Source organism: Hippichthys cyanospilos, chromosome 15 (assembly GCF_059441005.1).
Source record: "Hippichthys cyanospilos isolate Australia breed blue-spotted pipefish chromosome 15, RoL_Hcya_1.0, whole genome shotgun sequence".
Taxonomy (NCBI): domain Eukaryota; kingdom Metazoa; phylum Chordata; class Actinopteri; order Syngnathiformes; family Syngnathidae; genus Hippichthys; species Hippichthys cyanospilos.
The window spans coordinates 17,777,168-17,799,161 of record NC_142383.1 but is presented as its reverse complement, the minus strand read 5'-3'; the positions used below and the strand labels follow the sequence as shown (position 1 = coordinate 17,799,161).

At 41.2% G+C, this 21,994-nt stretch overlaps 1 long non-coding RNA gene across 1 annotated transcript in view; it reads left to right on the top strand.

Moving 5' to 3' along the window:
* The window catches only part of LOC148412049 (uncharacterized), a 32,911-nt gene that overhangs the window by 1,571 nt on the left and 9,346 nt on the right, over window positions 1-21,994 (top strand). Inside the window, exons 2-4 of the long non-coding RNA XR_015867921.1 lie at window positions 1,814-1,901; window positions 3,691-3,800; window positions 11,486-11,553. This is a non-coding gene — a long non-coding RNA (uncharacterized LOC148412049). The remainder of the gene's footprint in view (window positions 1-1,813; window positions 1,902-3,690; window positions 3,801-11,485; window positions 11,554-21,994) is intronic.

Sequence of the window (21,994 nt, the reverse complement as noted above, 5' to 3'; positions counted from 1 at the left end):
ACGCAAATTGTCATGCTCTTTCTATCTTTTTTTTTTTTTTTTACTTTCACGTATGACTCTTAAGGATGTTAACTCAAGAATAAATTAAACTCGTAAATCAAGACACCACCGTAATCTATTTGTTGTCATTCTTTAGGCCATGTATTTGTCTTTTCTGCACCAAAACACTTAAAAAACAAAGGTTTTCTCTTCTTTTTACACTTGTACAACACGGCTTAACGTGTCTAATACGTTTTTTTTTTCCAGACACTTTTTTTCCGCATGACTTATGTTTGTTTGTATTTATGTATTGCTTTATTTTTTTATTTAGTAACATTTTTGCGGGAACCACACGGGGGCACAAGCGGCAGCACCAACATCAGCACCACACTGGAACTCAAATACACACAAACGAACACGCACGCGCGCGCACACACACAAAAGTTCTAATTCACTCTTTTTACTCGATCCTCGTTATTTTCGTTTTTTTACTGTCCACCGGCGCTTGTACCGTTCAATTTTTTTCTTTTAAATTTGTCTAAATTTGACGACTTAATAATGTTAGTTCAAGTATCGTTTAAATGATTTATTTGTACACTCGTTAAACAATATTAGTGACTGAAAAATAAGGTAAAGTTTTGTCCTCAACGGCCGAAAAAAAAGTTCGGACATATAGTGTATATTTTCATCTTGAATTGTATTAAAGATTGAATGTTTCTTTACTGAAACAATTACAATTAAATTGTAGTTCATCTATAAGTTCAAATGAATCAAATAACCAACTGTAAAAAAAACAACAACACACTAATGAATCAATTACAATCAAACGGTTTTGTTTTATTGACAAACTAAATGTCGTAATTAGCGAATACTAATAAATTCCACTTTTAACAAATACGGAAATAAAAACTTTTTTAAAGAAAACGCAGCATTTAATTTGTCCAATTCGACGTTCGCAGTGAACGCAACAGGTGCGTTGGGCGTTTTAAATTCGCTGGTCAACGTGTTTAAATTATTTTTCAAACGTTTATCATTGTCGCAACTTTATTATGAACACGTTTTACTTCCGATTATATACAAAAAAAACACTCTAAACTCATTCGTTCTTCTAAATGTGTGTAACTAATGTGAAAGCAGAAACGCGTTTCAATTAATAGTAAATCAACGTCAATTTATTGAGTAAAGTGGGCGTAAAATGACGTCATATTCCCTTTCTGCGGTGTGCAGTCAAATAGACTCCAGACGCAGGAAGAAAAAAACAACGTGTGTCGTGGTTGTAGACAACATGCGCGCGCATCTGTCCCCGCATCTGTGACGTTTGATGAACCACGTGTTGAAGACGTTTCGGCAGATGTGAGTGACGTCACCACCAGAGGCTATACGGACAAAGGCGACTTATTTGTTCGAGCTAAATGGTCATATAGTAACTTTTTTTTTTTTTTTTTTTACATATTTTTTTCGTTTTCAGTTATTTTGATTCTTTACCTGCCTTTTCAAACTACTAATTCAAATGGCGGGCGGGATTTTAGCACAAATTGGACTTCTGAAAAACTTTTCCACAACTTGGTAAAAAGTTGCGTGAATAACGATAAAACACACAGAGGACCAAGCGATAGAAAATGCAAAATCTCTTTGAGATATTTCGACTTGTGTAAATATACATACACTGTATACACACAGGCGTACCTAATAAAGTGACCAGCAATGTGCATTTGAACTGTAACCATTCCAAAGATTGGAAAATTGAAAGTATTTGTTTAAGCATACATTTTATGATCATGAATTCATAATCGCACTAATGATGATGAAATATGACTTTCTATAAATGCCATAGGGATGGCCTTTCCTGGCAGCGTTGATGAAGCAGCTCCAAGCCCAGATGGACAAGCGCAGACATTCCCCAAGCGTCCGTGAAGGCAACAGTAGGTTTAACGTTTCCCCACTCACGCAAATTAGGGGCCCGGAGGGAAAAGTAAACACGGAGAATTATTTGGAAGGGGGGGACGGGGTGTTGCATTTAGGGGCTCAGAAATTCCCATGTTTATATTAATATTCCACCTCTGGGAAAACTCCCGTCGCTGCCAATTTGAAGATGGAGATGTTGTCGATTCCTGACTTGATTGAACGAAGTGCGCGCCTGCGAGAAAAGAGAAGGGGGGGGGGGGGGGGTTCAAACATGGAAAATCACCAGTTATTTATTTTATTTTTATTTTTTTAAACGTCCGTAGGAGCACATGTGGTCCTGGTTTCTTTTTTTTCGGGGTCGGCCCGGATAGGCAGAATCTCCGCGGTGACCCGTGACCCCCGGCTCCTCGGAACGACATGATTCCGCCCGTCTCGCTGCTCGGCCCCGGAGGTTCAAAGGTCAACCACGGGGAGCAGCAAATTAACCCAATGTGTCAAAGGCGCCATGACACCATGTTCACATTTGGAGGCACAAATCAATTTTGAAACACAATAACTATCAAGAGTAGACCCGCAAAAAAGTCTCTAGAAGCTAGCTTTGAAAAGACGCAGAAAGTCGGCCATTTTGATTTAAACCCATCATTTTGGGCATTTATTTCAATAAAATCCGACTCGGAAGCCTGTTTCACTTAGCAACATGAAACTTAATAGCAATCACTATCATGAGTAGACCCACAAAAAAGGCTCAAGAAGACGTACCTGAAAATGCACAGAAAGTCGGCCATTTTGGTTTAAAGTGGCCGTTTTTTTCGTCCATTTACAGTCGAATGCCAACTTTTCAGTGAATTGCAAAAAAAAATAAAAATTCATATCCGGAAGCCTGTTAGCATCGTGAAACCTAAAAGCAAGAACAATCATGCTGCACAAAAAAAGTCTCAAGAAGTCACGTATGAGGAAGTCGACCATTTTGGTTCAAACCGACCATTTAGGCTGCTCATTTTGGCCCTTTACTTTCAAAAGCCAACTTCTCAGTTGATGAATTTTTAAAAATCAGCTCATTGAGAGCTCCTTTTTTTTTTAATAGTTTTTTTGGGTTTGGAAATGAATAGTTAGTTGCCACAAAAAAGTCTCAAGAAGTCATATCTGGAAAGACAGAAAGTCGTCCATTTCGGTGACCGTTTTGGGCGTTTACTTTGGAAAACCAACTTTTCCCCGGAATTTTTCTTTTTAATTTAGCTCCAGGAGCCCGTCTCATTGCCACATGTGACATAAGAACGATATCCATTTTGAGTTGACACACAAACAAGTTTTAAGAAGCCATTTTGGTTTGATGTGGTCATTTGATTTAATATTTCAAAATTGGAGATCCCAATTTGAGGTCTTGATGGGTCAAGGGAGCGATATTCGATTGATGAATGGCTTCCAATTTTTTGCGTCTCCTTCGGCATTTGCCCCCCAAAAAAAGTTTGAAAACGGAGTACGCCGACTAAAGTGGAGAAAGAAGATTTTATTTTGTTATTTTCTCCTTAGAACGAAAGGACGGCGAGACCCCGCCTCCTTTCTGGGGAAGATCACCTCGCGGGGCTCCCTGGCTCCGCGGTTAAAGACGTTTCAGTTCAGCTGTCACAAATTATGTTCGCCTGCCCAGCTGTCAAAACAGGGCGGGGGGGTGGGCTTGTGTGTGTTGGGGAGGGGGTGTCCCTTTCATTCCTGCTCACATGCCATGAAAGGACTTGGGAGTGGGGGGGCTTTAAACGTGGTGTTTGGACACAAGCAATTATCTCTAATTATTGTTTTTCTTTTCAGTTTGCCTGTCCCGACGGAGGTCCGACATGCAATAATCCGCTCCGGTCGGGCCGGATCGGGCCCGGGCCCGGGCGGGGTCCCCGCAGGACCAGGGCGGCTTTCATCTCAATGTGAGTCAGGAGTTGATTCAAACGTGGACCGATGGGAGAATTAACCCCCGGGACCCGGCTTTCAATGGGCTCAGCCCGGAGATTATGTGTGTTGATGGCAGCCTTTTATACGCCAGCGCAACTTAGCCTCTGTCCGCACCTACGACACCATTATTTGGAAAAACTTACTTTATTGGCCCACACCGGGAGTAGTTTTTTTTTTTTTTTTTTCTTTTGGAAGGCTCCTCGTGTTTGCAGGCTGTCAAGTGCATGCCGGAGCAGCGGGTGGCACTGTGGTGCCCGAGGGTATGTGCGGATTTTTTTTTCACCGACAAATAACGTTTTAAAAATATGAACCGTTCTCAACTCGCTCGATTTCACGGGTATATTTTGTTTTTGCTCTAATCCACACGTGACATTTCTATATTTTTTCAAGTGTGCTAAAGGAATGTCTAAGAAAAAGGCAGATCAATTAATTAAGTACTAAATTAATTGATTACTTTAGATAATTGAGTACCTAAGTAATCAATTAGTAAAAAGTGACCCAAAGTAATGATTTTGGTACTTTTAGTTTATAAAGTAGTGAATTAGTACTTTTAGTACCTAAAGTACTTAGTGACTTAGGTACTTTATTCATTAATTACTTCATTGTGAATTCACATGGTCAGTATTTAAAAAAAAAAGATCTTTTTCGAGTGTCTAAAAATGACCAAAACTAAAACGTGTTTGTCATCAATTACTTTAGGTAATTAAGTATCTAAAAAGTGATACTTATTTTTTAGTTTGATTTCATTACTAATTTAATTCCCTAAAGTATTCAATTACTTTAGTACATTTTATACACAAGTAATTACTTACAATCATACTTTCAGGACCCAAAGTAATCAATTACTCGTGTACCTTTTGTACCCAAAGTTATCAATTACTAAAGTACTTTTTCATTCACTTAAGGTAATTAAGTATCTATCAAGTAGTACCCAAAAATTTGGATATCTTTTGTACTTTAGTTCCAGATATTATGCAATTGTATTAGTACTTTTAGTATGTAATCACTCATAGTATTTTAGTACCTAAAGAACTTAGCTACTTGAGTACTTAATTTAAGTAAACCCGCTTCTTAATTGACTGGCCATATTTAGGCTCTTTTCAAAACTCTTTTTTTTTTTTTTTAATAGTTTTTTTTGGTTTGGAAATGAATAGTTAGTTGCCACTCCAATTTCCTGAATGTCCCCCCAATGCTAAAGCTAATTGCGGTGAGTTATGAACATATGAGTGACATCTGCGGTGGCCCTCAGCGAAGAGGATGCCATTTTTTTTTTTTTCTTCCCCAACATACCGCTTGCATCCTTTTGGTTTGGGCGCCCGAGCCAAACCCCCAAATAAAAAGCACACTGGGGCCCAAGCCGCAAAGCTTGAGTCCAACATGGCGGCCGCGCCAAGGAAGGAAGCGGAGAACAACAAAAACACGCATGCAAGTTTGTCATCTGTAGATCAATCTTTTCCATAAATGGCTTTACCTCGGGCGATCCGATTGGACCGTTCGACGGCATCGTTTGTCCTTTCTTTTCTGCTGGTGCTGTTAGCGCCGAGCATTAGCATCGCGAGGCGTGAACGGCGTTTGGAAATGAGTCATCAAAGTCGTGCGTCGTGTGTGTGTGTGTGTGTGTGGAGGTTCGCGTGAGAGGTGTCTTTGTTTTCGGGGGGTCTGCGCCTGTGTTTGATTTTGACCCGAATGAAAGTGGATACCGGGGAGAAGCTGACAAAACAGCACCTTCCCAGGTGCTTAATGACCGGTCCAAAATGACCAGTTGACCAGCGTGATATTGACGGGCCCGCTCTGATGCGCCCCGATCCTCGGTCCGCACGCCCGAACCCCCCATCTGCAAGATATTACCCCCCCCCAACAACCCCACCCAAAGAAAAAAGTGGTGTTTGTTGAACATGTGTAACAGATGGGTGGTCCTTTCATAATGCCATGCATCTTCATCAACTTGGTTTATTACTGCAACATGTTTACAAAAAAAATACATATATATATAACATAATAATACTACACAAAAAATATAAATGTACTAATGAAATCATGATAGAATATGCACCAAACTGTAGCAATAAAATGTAAATGAGTATTGAAAATACATCTACTATATGTAATATATGTAAACGAAATAAAAATATAAACGCTTCTAAAATCATTATCATCATTAAAAATGTATCATATAATCACATATAATTATAAAATATACACCAAGTTTTAGCATAAAAAATTAAATACAAATTTAAAAAACTACATATCACACACATGCACACACACACACACACAATATACAAAGTGCAATGTAATGTATTTTGTACATTAAAAAATAACAAATAAAAGATGTTATCAGTGTTTACTGCCGGTACCAACAAATCAAACTTAATGTCGCGAAAGGAACAGTCCATTTTTCTTTTCAAATTAAGAGCAAATGAATTGGAACATGAAACATATGTCCATGATTTCCTTTGACAGTCGCCATAATGTCTTTCTCAAGCATTTTGTGATTCATCAATTACATAACCTGAATGAAATTCTTCAAGAAAAACGTTTTTTTTTTTTTTTTTTTCCCCCACCCGGAGCCATGAAAAGATGAGCCCCGTCCAATTTGGGCAAAGTTGCGGGTGTCAGGGGTGATAGGTCGTAGGTCCCACTAGTGTGGGTGGCTCCGATGGAGTCCTGTTAGCGCTTAATGAGGCCGCCGCCGCCGCCGACACACCCATGGAATCCTGTCACAGGGTTGGGGCGGGGGAGGGGTGGGGCTAATCGGTGAATATTCCCCTTTGACAAGAGAGATTACACGGTGGCACAATGGAGATTTAGCCGCTAAAGAGCCGGCGCACAAAAACGTGGCGCATTGCTCTGTCACTGAGGCCAATTAAGGTTGGCGGCAGGGGGGGGGTATTGGGAGTGGGGGGGGGTGGGGGTGGGGGAGAGGATGGGGTGGGCAGTGCTTCACGGACCTTCTATTTATTTATTTATTTATTTATTTATTTATTTTAATTGTACGGGACAGGCAAGATCCAACACAACGTAGTACAGTGGTGCCTTGACTTACAAGCGGGATCTGTACCATGATCAGTTTGCAGTTCAAGTTATATGTCCAGTAATCCCCCATTTCGTGGTGGGTTCCAGGTTTGTAGTCCAGCTATATTGCAGATTTATTTTGCTGCTGTTTATTGCTCCATTTTCCCCTGCTTTTTGTTTATTTTGGGTGCAATTACACTGTCGACCACTAGATGGCGGTGCATTATTTTGTTTACCAAACGTCACAAATCCTGCTTTTTATGACAATAAAATAAAATAACGCTTGGTTCGTTCGATAATTTACATCTTTGACCATGAATATTGTCATATACAGCATCATTAATTTACGCTAAATTTGTAGTAAAAAAAGTTATGTTTGAAATATGCTGATTTTACAAGATGTTCACAGGGGAAGTAAACACAAACTGATAATTTTCTGCTATCATTCATGTATGTATGTAACAGCATTGACTTTACCAAACGTTAGCTTCAATGCTATATTTCTATTAGCATAGTGAGAGTCGGCTGCCATTTTGGCGATGAAAACCCCCCCAAATTATCCGTTTGTTCAGCGGAGGCTTTTCACGCAAGCTAACTTGCTCCTTTTAACAAATGCTAACTCACCGCCTGCGTACGTAAACGCAAACCGCTCACCGGTAAGCTAGCTTGCGACAGGTGAGTCTTAGCACGTACTGAAAGGTTCAGCGCAGAGCGCCACTTGCTTTGCGATGCGGTTCCGTGCGGCGGATGAAAGTCTTGCGAGGTTGGCCGTCTGGGCGGGAAGCGTGCCAAACCCCAGCGTGCATGTGCTACAAATGTGCGTGACGCGGACCACCGGGGTTCCGCCGCGCTATATGTATTTTTATTTCATGATACATGTGTGCGTGCGTGTGGCGCACTCACATGTAGCGGCGTGCTAACCTTTAGAGTGCCGAGTCGTGTCGTGTCTGTAAAAGTCATTGATGTGACTACAAACCGCTAATATGCTACATTATGAGCTTTCCATCTGCGCCATCGCGACTCGGATTTTATTTCCGAGCCCTACCCGACGCAAACGCCAACGCGGTTAGCGTCCGGGCAAGTGAATCCGGTGGCCCTGGGCCCCCGGTCCCGAGAGAAAGTTCTAATCTCGGGGGATAATAGTCCTCAGACGGCACTAAATCCGAGGGAGGCTTCCAAGGATAAGGTTCTAGTCCTAGAGAAGCTTCCGGACAAAAGACGAGATGTGGTCCGGGTCTTTAGGTAAGTTACTAGTCTAATCAGAAGGGTCGAAACCAAGGGGTTATAGTTCTGAGAGTGGACACTACATTCTAGGATAAGATCGGGATCTCAAGGGGAACGTGTTCTATCAAGAGAAAGTACTAGTCCTGAGAGAGGATACTAGTTGAAAGGGAACAATGGAATGGAAAGTTCTAATCTAGGACGTAGGCTCTAGACTCAAGGGGTTGTCTCAAGTACTAGTATTTAGGTAAGCTACTAGTCTAATCAGAATGATTGGAACCAAGGGACTCTAGTCTCAAGGGAAGACTGTTTTATTAAGAACTAGACCTGAGAAAAGGTACTAGTTGAGAGAGAAGGATCTATTCCAGGGAGAAGGTCTTTGTCCTGAGAGAGGTTACCAACCTCAAGGGAATGTTCTAACCTAGAGAGAAGGCTCTAATCTTCAGGGAAGGCTGTTGTCTCAAGAGAAAGTCCTAGTGCTGAGAATAGGTTCTAGTCTAGGGAGAGGGATCTAGTCCCGAGAAAGAGTTCTAAAAGAGGGAACCTTCTAATTAGCGAGAAGGATGTAGCCTCAACGAAAGTCTGTTATATCAAGGGAAAGTAGTCGTCTTCAGAGAAGGTACTAGTTGGAAGATAAGGATCTGGTCCTGGAGAAGGTTTTAGTCTTGAGAGACGTTATTTAACTCAAGGCAAGATTGTAACCTAGTTTCAACAGGGGCCTAGTCTAGTCCCGAGACGTCCTAGTCCAGGGAGAAGGTTTTAGGCCTGAGAGAGGCGACGAAAACAAAGTGAACCTTCTGATCCAGCAAGAAGACTCTACTGCCGAGGGAATGTTCTTGTCCCGAAGACAAGGTGAAAGGTTCCTGGGCAAAGCGTCTAGTCTTGGTTGAAGGTTCTACTCTAAAACCCTCTCTAATAGTCTCAAAAGTAGGCCGTCAAAAGAAGCTTCCTAACCCGGAGAAAGCTTCCAGTCCCAAACTAATTGATGACGTTAGCACTTGAGGAACTAAAGTACTTGAGTAATCCATTACTTTAGTGAGGGCAGACGTGATGTTTTTCTGACTTGACACTTGCGTGTCTGAACAGCGGCACACGCGTGTGGGACCCAGCCCGGCCCAGACCACCCGCGCGGGCCCTCCATATCCATGATGCTCATAAAAACTTACAATCAGGCTAATTGTCCTCCTGTACTTTAGATCTGATTGCCAGCATATGAAAGTCAATAAAATGTGGGATTTGTGGCCTACGGGGGTGGGGGGGCGCTTGGGGGGGGCTCAGGGTAAATCCGCTTGAGCATGAACGATTCCCCAGCCCCCCGCGCGATGTGTAAAAGTTGCCAGTCTCTCCAAGCCTGACGGCTTACAGGCCGGATGCTAACGCTCCGTGCTAACTAGCATACGTTAGCATCCTCCAACAGCGGCGCTATGATTGGATGACCAATCCGCCATTGCGTCCTTGATGCCCCCCTTCAGCCTTCTCGTCATGCTCGCTGATTTCCCACGGAAGGGAAAAAAAATGGGACTTTTTCAAAGTGAGATTTCTCACTTCAGGGTCAGAATTCCAACAGGGTTCTCTCAGAAGTTAGTTAGTCACAAAAGTCCCAATTCCAAGAATAGTCAGCAAAGTTTTGTTTCTTTATTCACAAGAATTCGGACTTCAAAATCAGAATTGCCTTCTGCCGTTGGGCCGCCACACAATGCGATGTACGCGTTTGGGCACAAACCGCAGTGCGAGGGGACCATGTGGGGGCGGACCACCCATGAGCCCCCCCCCCCCCCCCCCCCCCCCCCCAACCCCCCCAAAAGCAGCCACCACACATAATCCCGAGCGTTGCAGCTGGAAGTGGCAACAGGTCTACGCCGCTGCATGTGAAAGGCGGCCATGTTTTGATGTTTCTGCTCCTTGGGGGCGGAGTCAAAAATACTGTTGTGAGATGTTGAAGCCAATGTGCTCATGTGTTTTTCTTTTTCCTGGCTCGCCCGCTAGAAAAATTGCATCAATAGGAAACCGCATCGATAATATCTGGATAAAACCTCCAAATTTAAAGTGACTCTGTGTTCCAATTAATTTGCTCTTAATTTGAAAAGATAGGTGTCCTTTTGCGGTGAGAACATTACAAGGCATTCAATTAGATTGCCTTCACTTACCGCTATGCTAACAAACAAAGAGAAAACTTTATTGTTTCCCCACTTTCTAAGCGTGAAAAGAAGTTATGCCAAGATATGCGCCGTCGTCTGTGTTTAACCCCGTTCACCTCGCCGCCCGGCAAAGCAAACAAACGTTAAAAGCGTGCAAAATGTCTGCAATGAAAGCCAGGCTGAGTAAACCAAGCGGAGTTTACAAGATGGCGGCCCGCAGTAATGCAAAACAGCTGAGCGCACCCTAGGACCTGTTAGAAAAGAAAGGAAAAAAAAAAAAGAGTGTAGCGGAGCGAGGAAAAGATGATTTCATCGGCTTTCAAACACTTCAGGAAGCAAAAGCAAGACGACTTTCGGACTTAAAAAAATTTATTTCATGTTAACGGAAACCCCTGCGAGTGATTCCTTCACAAGTATCGATACCTTGTAATAAGACCCGATACAGATTCTTGCTATCAATACTCCTCATCCACAGTAAATGGTTCATATAAATAGTAATAATGATCATATGAATAAATAATAATAAAAGGTTTTGTTGAAACTTCAATTTTGTTTTTTCCTTTTAAATTGTTTTTAACATAATACATTTACATGCGTGAAAAAGTTTATCAATCCATGAACAATTTGATTCTCAATGATAATCTTATTGTATTTTTTTTTTATACCTTCAATAATACGATTGTGACTTTCCCTTGTATTTTTCCCTAAACAAACACAGCAGTAAAGTGATACAAATGCTAATAATATTGAATTTATAATATACAGGCTTAATTTTTTGGTTACACAGATTTTGTACAGCGGTTTTCGAATGACGGTGCGAGTTTTCTGCTTTTATATGCCATCACGGGAACATCACATTTTTCTTTTCAAATTAAGAGCCAACAAATTGGAACACAGAGTAACATCATGCTAAATTATGCTAACGTTATGCTATCGTTATTCCTTTTATTTAAAATTTTTAACAGCAAAAAAAAGAAACAGACCAATTCAAGTGAATTATCCACTTGACTGTGTCTTTAAAGTAATCCGGGATCATCCCGTTTTGAGTTATTGCGCTTCATCCGGGGAACGCCCCCCCCCCCTCCAAAAAAAAAAAGAAAACAACACAGGGCTCCTTTTTAATGTCTTCTCCCCGATAAAAGCTGAACAAACACAGGCGCAACAGTCCTGAGAAAAAGGCAAGAAAAAGAAAAAAATCTCGCCGCGGGGGTGGGCTCGAAACTTCACTTTTCCTGAATAATAAAAGACCCAGCAGCTAAACACTGACAAATTGTTCTTCTCCGCAGGCCTTCTGCCAAACTTTTACACTGCGCACCCCCTAAACAACCCCGACACGGAGTTACTGCATCCATAGGTGAGTTGCATACATCTGATTATTTTATTTTCAAACTTTTTGGACTTGAAGCACAAAGGCGGCGCACCCCCTCATGCACACCCCTTAAAACCAAAATTAATCCAAAAAAAAGCATGTCATTGATGCACTCCCCCACACACACACTAAAAAATGTCCGAACTGATATAAGCGGCGCACCCCCTCCATGCACACCTCTTCTCAAAGTTTACAAAAAAAAAATTCACATCTCATTGATGAAGCCCTTTCCCATCAACACATTCTAAAATTGTCAAACCAAACTCTTTCAATAACCTGACACAGGTGGTGCACCCCCTTTGTGCCTGCCGTACCGCCACCAAAAATCTTTTACTAAACAAGTCAATAAAAATGTTTAAAAGGTCACCACCTTTGAGTGCACCCCTGAAAGGAAAATCAAAGCTTTTCCCCACCTTCAACATTATGACAAACGGTGCACCCTTTCCCAAACAATTTTAGCCTTAAATCCGCGCACCCCCGTAAATATGAGTCGTATCAGGTTAGCAAGGTTCTGAGAATACTACGTGCATGTAAAAATGGCAGAACAAGGGCAAATATCACATTTTGTGACAATCGGGGGGGGTAGGAGGGGGCGTGGCCGCCGCGTAGCTCCACCCCTTTCTTGAACTGAAAATTCACCTTCCCCTAAAAACAAGCCTCAGCAAAATGGCTTGAATCCGCGCACCCCCTTCCAGAGAGGGGAGAACATGAAATTCTCCCGATTGATAGCGCAAATAGAATTTTCCGCGTTATTATGTCGTTAGGCGAGCGGCCGTGTAATGCTTTCCTCGGGATATTTTAAACAAACACATTAGGCCCCCGAGGTGTCGGCCACCATAACGCCGGGCCCTTTTGATTGGCACCCGAACGGCGCTCCGGCTTTACGGTAACGCGGCCCGGCTCGACGGGATAATGGGGCGCAGGCGAAAGGGGCGGGCCGCTTCTCCCGTCGGCTTCTGGTGGTCCCGCGATCCGGCTGACCCGCTCCATGTGTTTTCACTTTGGCCCTCTGATCTCGGCTCGCCCACCGGCGGGGAGGCCAAATTGAAACTGTAACCGTTCCGAGACGCTTTACCCTGCGCGGTCCGAACGCTACCGCGGCATCGAAAAAGTTCAATATCACTGAAATGCAAATATCACTGATGCACTATAAAAAGTACTAATAAAGGCATACGTCGCTTTGTGAGGCAGTCATTTTCCAATTCATTTGCTCCTAATTTGAAAAGAAAAATGGAGCCTTCCTATAGCTTCATTTGTTGATATCTGCAGAAACCCTGTCAATATAAACGTTTTTAAAGGTGACAATGTTTATGGTTTAAAATATTATACATGCACAATAGTATGTATACGTATATATAAAAGGGCTAATTTCTGAGTTTACTGAAGGCATCTTACATCCAGTGCATCAGGATGAGAAAAAAAGCAGCAGCTGATTGGTGGAGAAGCAGGAAGTGAGCAGATACTGTACCGTTACTTGTGATCTGCGGTCCCTCTTGAGTGACGCGAGCTAAGTGGAGTCAGCGTTTTTGCCCGGGGTGGGGGTGCATGGGGGTGTCTGCCCTGCCCTGCCGCCTCTCCGCACTGTTTGCTTTGATGGGCCTCGGTGGAGATGGCGCAGCTCTGCCGCTTATTTGTCCAGCAGCTGGAAAAACACACGCAGCCCGACTGCATTAGAGCTCATTTTGAAACATTTAGCAAAGACGGCCGTGCTATTTATGCCACACACACACACACACACACACACACACACACGTGCAGTTAATATGATTTGCTTGTACGAGATATTTGGACAGTTTCCATGTAATGCTGTCATTTATTGTTTCGCTTTGCAATTTGATTACATGTTCCCTCATTTATTGTGGGGATTACGTTCGCAAAAATACCCACAGTAACAAATCTGTCGAGATTGATATATATTTATATGTATTTATATATATCTAAAATAGCAGGGTGAAGCATCAATCCATATGCTTTTGTTCTCTTTTTTTGTTAAAAGAATAAATACATAAAATCGATTTTTTTTTCTTTAGTGGACTTTAAAGGACACTGTGTAAGATTTGACCGTTTTTGCTTACGGACAGCAGGAGGCGCTGCATTTACCATTGAGACATGGCCGCCCCCCATGTAATATCATTTCATGATAACTGGGCCTGTAATTATATGTAAAACATACTTTTAGTCGTTAAGAACACATTCATCTGCAAGTTTTTGAAATTGATAACATGTATTCCTTTTTCGCGAGAAAACGTGTAAATCTTACGCAGTGTCCCTTTAAAAGGAGGAAAAATATCAACAAAAAATAACAAAGTCAACCTGCAATATATATGCCTTTCGTTCCCTTTTTTTTTAATTTGTTTCTTTGATTTAAAGAATACATTCATAAAACTGATGTTTTTTTTGAATGCTCCAACTTAAAAAAAGAAAAAATATGCAGAGTAAGGGCAAGATAACCCTGTAATAGATATGTTGTTATTCCCTTTTTTTAAAATCTGTTTCCTTTGTAAAAAGAATAAATATATTACCGTACATTGATATCTAAAAGCAAGAAAAACTGCCCGGTAATAAACCTGCAATAGAAAAGTCATAAGGTCATGATAATGCCGACCCAATACTTCTGCATGCCACAATGACTGTTGGCGTCTTTCCGACGTGTCTTGCCCGTTTGACAAACTAGCCGCAAATTTTTTTTTTCTTTTGTGGTCCACAAAAGCTTTTGTTGATTGTTTCCCTCTGTTTTTTTTTTTGTTTTTTTTCGGGGACCACCATCTATGTGACAGCACCTTCTAACTGTGACTTACAACCCGTCAGCATCGCGCTAACCTAGCGTCATCCGGCATGATGCTAGCTTGGCGAAAACCATAATTGTCCGCCGCCAAGGAAAAGGCATCCATCATCATCGGCGTGTCGAGCGCCTTCAAAAACAACCCCAAAAAGTACTTCAACACGAAAGGGCATGTAATTTATTTCCTTTAACAAAAACCGCAAAGTGGCCCGCTAAATATTTGTAGCATTCTATAACGCCATTTTTTTCCCTTTTCATATTTTTAATCCACATTTTTCAAACGTTACCACTTGTACGTGATGTCATTTCCAATGCGTCCGTCGTGAATCAACGTCGGATTCACTCGCTTTCGCTCGTCCGGTGCTAACGTGAGTTTTAGCGCTAGCCGTTAGCATTTGCGAGTCGTAGCGGTCCACCTGAACGTTTTACCGTCCTCCGTAAATCAGCCGGTCGTATATTTTTATACATTAGATATAAATAAAGCGTGGGAAAGGCGCAGCGCCGTTGGTGGCGGCCTTGGTGCCAAATTAGCTTCCATTAATATCTGGCGGCTTCGCACGCGCTCAGTGCGGCGGGGGGAGAAACCACAACTTAAGAGCGCTTTCGGAGGGCTGTAATTTCTCTAAATGGTTCTTGAAAGCAGCGTAATGTTAAATGCTTGTATAAACCAGGTTCTGCCTGCCTGTGGGGGGGGTTGCGATGTTCGACAAGAAAGGGCACAGCTAGTGAAAACGTACGCCGCTGCGTTAGCTTCTTGCACTTAGCCACTCACTGCTAAACTGTCTTGTCACTTTAAATTAAGAATTAGCATTACGTGTCTCGTAGCTTAGCTCAAAGCGCGCACTGGTTATTTGAACACTGGTGGCCTAATGTTTAGCTTCTCCAATATTTTAGCTTAAACACGCTAGCTTAGCTTAAAACGCACGCAGCCTGTCTGATCTTAAAAAACGTGTAACCTAGCTTACGTTGAAGTGTTTATAGCAAATGGAAAAGAACTCGTAGCGTAAAATAATTGTAGTTTAGTTTGAAATTATTCACTTTTATTTCAAACATAGTCTAGTTTAAATAGTTTAGATACGTTTCAAAACTTTTTTTTAAGTGAGTCTTACGTAGCTCAAAATACCCATAGCTGATAAAAGTCAGTTGTAACAAAATTTAGCTTACTACTTTTTGTTTTTTTTGGTAATTAATATTTTTGGGTAATTTCCTTGTTTAGCTTCTCTATTGTTTATCTTAAATTAAAACATTTGTAGCCTAAAGTTAATTTAATCTGAACACTCTTGCCTATCTTAGTTTTAAACTCTGCAGCCTATCCGATCTTTAAAAACGTTATAATGTAGCTTTTTAAAGAAAAAAAAAATCAAAAAAACTTGCCCAGTTTAAGAAAGTAATCATAGTTTAAAACACTTTTTAGCTTAAACAGTAACCTGGCTTAGCTTAAAACGCGCAGTGCATTTTGTACTTTCACATTTTGTCATTGTAAAATCAACAATATCAAGACAGATTTTATCGTAAATGTCGAAAATGTATTTAACCGTTAAAAACAGCTTCTTTTTTTCACTTTGTAGCACAGCGGCTCACCTCTTCTTCCCGAATTCTCAGTTTGGAGTGCGTCTGGCTATTGTTAATGCGAAACACGCCGCGGAGGGGGGGGGCGGCTCGGATCGAGCCCGCCGCTTCCCCTCGGCGGCCGGCGTGAGACAATTAAGAGCACATTAGATCTTTTCAAGTGCTTGTAATTTCATAAGATGAGGGAGGGGAACGGAACGGAACGGAGTTGTGTGTGTGTGTGTGTGTGTGTGTGTGTGTGTGGGGGGGGGGTCTTTTTAGAGAAGAAAATGGGGGAAAGCCGCGGTTCCTCAAGAGCCACTCGGGAAAGACGGAAAGCAGATATTAACCCTGAGAGGGACGCTCGTCCTCTCTCCGAAGACCACACGCACGCACCTGCAATACGCCAAACGCACTGGCGTTTATTTACTCTCGGAGCTCGAAGTTACACGCATGATTAAAACCCCGCTCGGATGAGAAGAAAGGGCCCCGACCCCACCCGGCTTTTCGGGCCCCCGGTGATGTATTGTCCCAATTACGTGTGGAAATATGACTAAGCCTCCCAGCGTGCATCGCTCCTCGGGGTTTATTATTCCAGCTCCGGGTTTCATGGGGCCCAATCACGCCGTCGTTAGCGCGCTGTCGCGCCGGCGTCGTTTTCCGCGTTAAAGCAAATCGGCGAATTCACTAGAACGTTGCAATTTTGAAAGGACGTCTGCTGAATGATTGGGAATTTTCAATAGCATGTTTTTCAAACCGATACCAGTACCGAGTACTCGATTCCCGAGTAGATACCGGTATGGATGCCGAGTACCGATACATTTAGAAAACAAATTTGCCGAATGATTAGCGATGTTCAATACTAGTACTCGATTCTTGAGTAGTCACCAATACCGATACCAAGCACCGATACCTCTAGGACTTTGCAATTGCACAAATTAGAACCAAAGTGTGCCGAATGATAGGAATTTTTAATGACACTTTTTTTTAACCCATACCAGTACAAGAAGTGGTCACAAATATCGATACCAAGTACTAATACCACTGATGGTTTCGCTGTATTAAATTTACGGATAAAACCAAAAACAGGAGCCAGCCTATTAATTTGTGTCCTCTCTGGTGGACATTTGTTTTTGATCTTTATCTTTTGATACATTTTGTTACACTACTAAGTCCTAGTGTCCTCACTAGAGGACATCCTGGCCTGTCACGTTTTTGAGTGGTGTGCAATTAACTTTTCTGTTTTGCTGAGACAAATGGACACATCAGTGGACACAAATGAATAGGCTGGCTCTCAGGACTACAAAGCATGTCTTTTTTTAGTGTAAACTGGCAAAAAAATGTCATTTTTTTTTCTGTTCTAATTTCAGTTTTCCAGTCACTTATTGTAAAACAGCGAAAATGGTATCGACCTCCGTCGTGAGTACCGATACCTTGAAATACTACTACTACTACTTAATCGTGAATAATGACATTTTTGTAAACTGAAATAACTAAAATATCTTTACCATCACTGTAAAAAAAAAAAAGAATTAAACAACGAGGGTTTTTGTAAGATTTGCACATGATTTTTAGAGAAAAACCATCTGCAGAAACACCATTTACACCAACATTTTTTTTTCACTTTGATCCGACATGTTTGAGGCCTAATCACGGCGTCGTTAAGGATTTGCCCCCCAGAAACCGCCTGGCCACACGGGTCCATACATCACGGGCGACGTGGCGAAGGCGGCGGGGACCCCCGCGGGAACGGCGGGTGTGGAGGGGTCGCGCCGGCCCGGCTTTGAGGTCTGAAAGCGGTGCGACAGTGAGCGATGGCTGCCATGGAATTGCGCCGGCTCGCCTTCAATCACGGCTAAGTGTGTGCATGAAAAATGGGGGGGGGGGGGATCGCTTTTTGGTCGTAAGGCGTTTGAAGTACTAAAGTAGTCGATTACTTTAGGTAGTTCAAATAATCAATGACTTTATGATGTATTCAACTAAAGTGCTGACTTTAGTAGTTCATTGGTTTAGTAACAGATGGTTTTTAGTTCCTCTTTTAGCCAAAAAATTGAAAAACATGACTGAAAAATACCGATACCGAGTGTCGATACCAATTTAAGGGGTAGGTATTCCCAATCATTAAGTGATTTTCAAAACCTTTTTTTTAGGCTGATTCCAGTACTAGTACTGAATTTCTTTAGTCACCAATGCCGATACCAAGTACCGATACCACTAAAACTTCGTAATAGCACAATTTAGAAAACAAAATAGCGTTGGTTTTAGCCAAAAACTTGAAAAAAAATACTTGTCTAAATTAGTAGAAATGCAATGTCTGGACTTGCCAAATTTATGAAATAAGTCTGCCCAATAATTAGGGATGTTTAATACCACCATTTTTTCCTCAATTCTTGAGTGGTCACCAATACTGATACCAGGTACTGATACCAATTCAGAAAATAAGTCTACCCAATAACTTGAGATGTTCCATGCCACTTTTTATTCAGACCGATACCAGTACGACTATTCTTCAATCGCCACCAATACCGATACCAAGTACCGATACCAATTTAGGAAATAAGTCCGCTCTCTAATTCGCCACGTTTAATCCCACTATTTCTCAGACTGATACCAGTACTCAATGCTTGAGCAGTCGCCACTACCGATACCGAGTACCGATACCAATTTAGAAAATAAGTATGCCCTATAATTAGCCACGTTCAATACCACTTTTACCAGTGTGAATCGCATGAATTTGCTATATTGCCCAGCCAAACCACAAAGGACGACGAAACACACGTAGACAGACAATAACCCGATCCGTACATACATTATAATCTTGTCTGTTTGATGAGCATTTTATTTAATGAATCATTTATCCGACTATGTGATTTCCTGAAGTTCAGTCGTTAAACAAGATTACAAAATCGACGACCATATTTTCAGAAGCACTTTGTCGCCCCTCCCTTTTTGCGTGAGCGGCGGCCATGTCACCTTGACCTCGTTGCCGTGGTAACAGCTGAGCCGAGACTCCTGACTGACGGCCCGGGAAAACACCTTCCCCCCCAATATCCGTGCGCGTGTGCGTGCGCATGTGTGTGCGCGCGCTCGCGCGTGCGCGGCTGGCTCACAGCATCGCCACGGTAACCCTTGCGTGCAGAGGCAGCCCGAGAGCGCCGCTTTTCCGCCCCGCCAGCTTCCGCATGAGTGGGCCTGGGAGGGGCCGGCCCAGGAAAAGGCGGCGCCCCCCCCGGCCTCGCCAAACACACGCAACCACGGCAACCGTTACCACGCATTATTTAAAAAAGAAGAAAGAAAATGAATTACTTTGTGATAGTATATTGGGCAAATGATAGTAACAACTCGGGAATACGATTATTATTATTTATTATATATATTATTTATTAATGACTTAAGTGTGAAATTTCTCTTGGACGTAATACTTTGTTGTCAATAATTTCATAAAAAAATATCCTCGAAAATGTTATTCATAAGGCTTAAAAAATGTATTGTTGCATAATTACTCAAGTGATTTTTCAATATTATTAAAAAGAAAAAGAAAAATACGAAAAAACACTTGTTTTTTTTAATTATAACAAAATACATGTGAACAGATGTGGCGAAAAAGTAAAAAAAAAAGGGATTTCATCATCTAAAAAAAAGAAAATGAAATTTATTAGGTTTAAAAAATTATTGTCGTTCAAGTAATTGAATAAATTCACTGAATTGTACTTTTTCACTTTTTTATGAAATAAAAAAACACTTTTTTTTCTATTTGCATTGGAACAAGTATGTAAGCCAATTTGGGATATGTAATCTCAACAAAAATGTAATTTATGAGGCTTTAAAAAATATTGTTTACATAGAATAATTGCCATAGTCAGTTTTCAGTATTTTCTTTAAAATAGGAACTTTTTTTTAAAAAAAACATTTGTTTAGCTTTTCATATTAAAAAGCAGATTTGGGATTTTATCATCTAAAAAAAATTGTCGCCCACATAGAATAATTGCTATTTTCATAATTTCCATCATTCAATATTTAGGAGAAAAAAACACACATTTTGTTAGTACCTTTCTTTTATCTTTTAGAAAAGTTCATCAAATATTACTACTACTGCAAATTAATAATCATGATAACAATAAAAATAATAACACAACTACAGAAATATATAAATATGAAATGTACATTGTACGCAATTTTGTAGTTGCTTAAAGAAAAATGATAACGTGAAAGACAAAAAGTCAAGAATTTAGAATGTTACTTTTCAAATTTGCATGGGCATAATAAAAAAAAATACATTTTCTAATGAATTTTCCAATCCAACTTTAAATGAAAGCTTCGGCGCAAAAAATTGAGCGGGGGAAAAAACAAAAATAAGGAGGCCATGCAATTTTTAACCAATTCTGTAGTTGCACAAAATGCTACGCAAACACACAGACAAAACAAACATTAACATATGATTCATCTCTGTTTACACACACACACACACACAATTAACACCAAATTCAGTTTTGATTGCGTAATCAGGACGTGCACAATCAACAAAACACACAAACAGTTACAACACAATGCAATTTATGCTCGCATTTGAACACTACACAGCAAAACAAATAAAAAATACACAATACACACACACAAAAACACACACAATAACTTCACACTGTTTTGTTTGTAAGAAAACATCAATTCTCGATCTTGGGACGTCAGCTGTTTTTCTTTCTACGCGTCCAATCAAAACCTTCCGTTAAATTATTTACTGTGTACACAAACGCCTCCCCCCCCAACACCCACCCACACACACACACGCAAAGTCACAAAACAGACGGCATGAGAGAAATGTCTCCTCTCTTGAGACGCCCTCATAAAAATCGGAAAATCGACACAATTAAAAAATGGGAAGTGTCCAAAAGTTTGGATATATATATATATGTGTGTGTGTGTGTGTGTGTGTGTGTGTGTGTGTGTCCAGAATATGGTGTGAGGAATTACTCACGCTTGTTTCGCAAGTTAGGAAATGGTCTCGAAAATTGGACAGGCCTGCACAGTGTTTTTCAGACCCTCCAGTGTGTGTGTGAGTGTGTGTGTGTGTGAGTGCTGTCAGATGTCAACGCATAACGTAAACCCATTTCAAGCAGCGTTCCTCGTTTTAACCCTGTTCAATAACAATAACAAAGAGAAAGTTTTCTGGCGGGTGGGTGGGGGGGGGGGGGGGAAGCACTTTTCCAGGAGGAGACTGAGCAGAATGTCATCAAGAAGGTCATTACTTAAATGGCTTTACGCTTGACTTTAGGGCTTTGGGTATCTTTCGGGACCTTGAAAGTGAAGTTCACGAGGCGCAATAACATAAATCAGGAGGTTGTTTACCGACAAAAAGGAGTCATTAACACATAAGTAGAGCGAGAGAGAGAGAGAGCGAGAGAGAGAGATCTAACAGCCTATTAATACTCGATCTAGATAGATAGCTAAAAAGCTAGCTAGCTAGCTAGCTAGCTAGCTAGCTAGATAGATAGATAGATAGATAGATAGATAGATAGATAGATAGATAGATAGATAGATAGATAGATAGATAGATAGATAGATAGATAGATAGATAGATAGATACTCCAAATGTCAGTTAATTTTCGCTATCATCCCTGAAAAGAAACAATTAAGTCTCTTACAGAAAAAACAAATAATAATTTTAGCTTCAAATATCAGTATCAACCGCCTTGATAATAATAGTCTGCATCAGTATGGATGGTATCAGCTCCCAGTATCAGTTATCTGACACCTTGAACACTCATGATACTTATATGTATTGGTCCTGAGAGAAATACATGTCTGCAAAAAAAAAAAAAAAAAGCAAAAATTACAAGCATTGTTAAAATGTTTAAAAAAAAATAATAATAAAAAAGGTAAGAAAAATCGCCAGGCCTTGGACACAATCCTAACGAGATCTCCTACAAAGCGTAAGTGGAGAAGGCAACTGGGAAGTGGAGTCCAAGCGCGGCGCCGTTTGACACATTTGACATGGCGCGTAAACAAGGCGGCCCGGGCGGCCCTGCTTCTCGTAGCGCTTGTTTACCACTCTGGGCCCGCCCGAGTGGGCCTTCAAAAGCAGGACCAAGGGGGTGGCTG